We start from the raw sequence: 4056 nt of genomic DNA on the forward strand, positions 1-4056 counted from the left end.
TCCCAGCTGGCTTTCTCCATTATTTGGACCAGGTACCGCAAAGCCCTCCCACCACCCAAGAACATGCCATGCCACCATATTTTTTTTTCGCATTGTCTCATCCATCCATCAGCTCACGATCATCAACGACACTTACGTCTGTATCTCCGTCTTGATGCCCAATTATGTTTATCAATGATTGATATCACTGTAGTATCAAAAGAACAATGCAATAGTATCTGAATGATAAAAAGAGACACTCTCTACTCCACCAGTGAACAGGACTTGATTCACTCTGTTCATGTCACACAACTAAATTCACGAGTGTCAGGCATTTTTTCTTCATGCGGTGTAAACATTTGCTGAGTGAAGGCTTAAAAAAACAGCATGTTTGTAATTTCTAAATGACTGCTCTTAGCTAGCGAAGCACTGAGCGAGCTAGCTAAGAGTTGCAAACACAGCTATAGTGTCCATGCAAGCTGCAAACAACGCACATTTGGAAAAGCATGAACACGAAAAGGACATTTCTGATGTGTTTTTTATTTCATGCTGATATGCAACAATGTTGAGACAAAATAACTGGTGTACCATTACTTACTTTTTTCACATTGAAACAATAATTTTGGAAATAAAAACATTCCATCTACGTGCTGCATTCAAAATGATGGAGTTGCTTTGTTGCCCCTAATACATCATTAAATGTATCCTACTTTGGTAAAACTATGAGCATAAAAGTAATATTAGTAATAAAAACTACAAAATATATTCTCTGATCAGTGTATTTAATATGCGTTATTAAACCCCCACATAAACTAAGTTGCACTATCCAACTTAATGCTTCATTTAGAATCTCACAGAATACATTTAATAATCAGAGTGCTCAGATATTAATATATATTATAAGAAGTAAAACCTTTCCGCTGTCTCCCTCTATTTTTCACATGTATTGATTGTCCCCTCACTTCCTGATCAAAACTTCTATTTACATTTAGAAAAGCACAGAGGTGATACTTGCCACATCCAAACACACACTCACACACATCCACCCTACACACAACAAGCATAACAGTCTATTATCCTGGAACAACAGCAAATCTTAAAAAGAGAGTGATATAGATAAAAAAAAAAAAAACATAGATTGAATCCAACTTGAGCCTGTGTGTCTGAGGCTCAGGAGGGAGGAGAGAGTGATGAAAGGCCACCATAAAGGCCACCATTACAGGATAACCTGTCTTAATAATCATGTTTTACCTTGTAATACAAATTTTCCGTTGTTTTTTTGGGGATATTTTTATGTGGGAAAAAATCCTCATTTCCAAATACTTCCAAACAACTATAAAATGTACAGAAGGGAATTTGTTCAAACATTACATCAATATCTTGAATTTGCTGTTAGAAATGAGCAGAGACAATGGCTGTGTTTGCTGTACATTTCCACACATTGACCAAAATCTGGCTATGGAAGAACGCGCCTTTGACAATTTATACGAATATAATGTATAAAAAGTACAAAGTATGGAGACTAACAAAATACTGCAGATATTACATTTATGAAATTACATTATATTGAGAATAAGCATACAAGGGGATTAGCAAGTATGCAAAGAAAATGTCACTTTAATTATGTTTTGAAGAAAGATAATACTTTTACAAAAAGGTTTAATTGTCCCTTTTTTCTGACTATGCCAATAATTCATCATGACGAAATCATGACTTTCTTCATTTATAAATATGAATTATTACAAAGTAGGGTATTTATAAACTAGCTTTTTTCATGCAAAAATACAGGTTTGACTATGCATGACCAAACAGAGATACCAGAGTCAAAGAGACATATGTCCATCGATCTTAGTTCAAGCAGAAAAGATTGAGATTCTAACACCTAACAATCCTGATGATCTATCCATGCTTATCAGCGCAGAAAGACTGGGGAGAGATGAGAGCGCCCTGCTGTTTGTTATCCCTTCCCAGCAGGGCCACTGCACTGATCAGAGAGGGAGGACACAGGTGGAGACCTGGAACAGTGTCATCATCAATGCTCAAACAGAAACGAAACAGTCTGGCCCAGGCACCAGGAACTGGATTCAGCCGAGGTGGGAAATGCCAGCCAAATGCTTTTCTGCTCTCCCTGATTCAATGCTCCCCTTTCATAACAATATCAGGGGCTGTTCTGCGGATGGAGAGAAGGCTAATATTGAACAGACAGGCCAGACAAATAAGAACAAAGTGTACTTTGCCACCTGTGGATCAGCTGGAGAGGAAATGGACATAGGATGGCATGGAGTCCTCTGAGATTCAGCCTGATGAACAAAATGAATGAAAACAACCGAGGTGCTGGACCTGCTGCGTAACAGAACATTACACAAAACCTTTTCAGCATTACCAATGAATGGTTCCGCAACAACAGTTCAAGGCATCCTTGACTTGAGAAATAAGCCAAAATAAATCTAACATCATTTTATCAAAAAATAGTGCTGAGCTAGTTGCTTGAATGTTTTGTTTTAGACAAGGTTTTAATATCGCCCCTCATTTTATATCATATATACAGTGGGGGGAAGAAGTAGTAGCCAATTTTGTAGGTTTTCCCACTTACAAAGTAAGAATCTGTAATTTTTATCATATATCATATTTTGCAGTTTATTGCATGACATAAGAATTTGATCACCTACCAACCAGTAAGAATTCCGTCTCTCACAGACTGTTAGTTTGTCTTTAGGAAGCCCTCCTGTTCTCCACTTATTGCCTGTATCAACTGCACCTATTTGAACTCGTTACCTGTATAAAAGACACCTGTCCACACACTCAAACAGACTCCAACCTCTCCACAATAGCCAAGACCAGAGAGCTGTGTAAGGACATCAGGGATAGAATTGTAGACCTGCACAGAGCTGTGGTGGGCTACAGAACAACAGACAAGCAGCTTGGTGTGAAGAACAACTGTTGGTGCAATAATTAGAAAATGGAAGATGTTGAAGATGATGGTCAATCTCCCTCGACCTGGGGTTCCATGCCAGATCTCACCTTGTGGGGCATCAATGATCATCAGGAATGTGAGGGATCAGCCCAGAACTACACAGCAGGACCTGGTCAATGACCTGAAGAGAGCGGAGACCACAGTCCCAAAGATAACCATTAGTAACCCACTACGCCGTCAAGCAGTGCTGTAGTGGTAAAATTAGAGGTGGGTAAACTCTGAATTTTGTGATCATACAGACCTCGACGCGATGCGAAGCAACGCAACACAAAGCGTTGCGACTCTATAAGGCTGTCCTGGCTATATTGCATTATGTTATCAGTAAAAGTCATATACAATCAATGACAATGAATAAATGGGTTAGTAGTTTGTAGTTCATTAAATTTAAGAAAACAGTAAAGAAAAGTATGTCAACACAACACAACAACACAATTGCAGATTAAGAACTATCTACATACGGAGTCTCCTTTTTACAGTAGTGCCCAGAGGGCCTTGTCCTCCACGTCAGGTCCTGCGTGTTCTGGGGTTCATGGCTCCTCTGTGCTTCTCTCTCTATTGGACCTGGTGTTTCTCCTCTCCCTGTGCTCTCTGCATCATTGCCTGTCCTCTCACTGCCGGAAAAAATATGTTGAATTTAAGAGTTAACCAGTTAAGCAGCCTGTCAATTACACTGACAACATAAGTTAAAGGAACACTCATGTACTACCTACGTCATCATAAATAGCCTAAACAGCATGTTTTTTTTCCACATTGAGAACTGACTTGTTTTCTAATCTACGCGTCGACCAGGAATTTTTTCTTTTACCGTGCACGACCAGCGAACACAGAGCGCGCGACTACTAACCCCCCCCCGTCGGTCGTTCCGCCCGCAACGACGACTACACCCCCCCCCCCCCCCCCCCCCCCCCCGTCGGACCTTCTCGACCGGTCCGCGAAATATTGTCTGACATGAAACCGGTCCTTGAGGTAAAAAAGGTTGGGGACCGCTGGGCTGATCCACAACGTGTATGTATGTGCCTCCTTGATCCTGATTGGTCGCTGCTGCAGCCGCGAGGCACTGATTGGATGCTCACAGACCGTAATACAGCGCAGATGAACATGAT

At 40.6% G+C, this 4056-nt stretch overlaps 1 long non-coding RNA gene across 1 annotated transcript; it reads right to left on the reverse strand.

The window, feature by feature from the left end:
- Window positions 1–503: 503 nt before the first annotated feature.
- LOC144406229 (uncharacterized) lies at window positions 504–3777 on the reverse strand. The gene is made up of 2 exons (XR_013467429.1): window positions 3664–3777; window positions 504–3564 (listed from the first exon to the last, which is right to left on the reverse strand). It is a non-coding gene; the product is annotated as an uncharacterized LOC144406229 (long non-coding RNA).
- Window positions 3778–4056: the final 279 nt, after the last annotated feature.

Source organism: Gasterosteus aculeatus, chromosome 4, assembly GCF_964276395.1.
Source record: "Gasterosteus aculeatus chromosome 4, fGasAcu3.hap1.1, whole genome shotgun sequence".
In the NCBI taxonomy this organism is placed as follows: Eukaryota; Metazoa; Chordata; class Actinopteri; order Perciformes; family Gasterosteidae; genus Gasterosteus; species Gasterosteus aculeatus.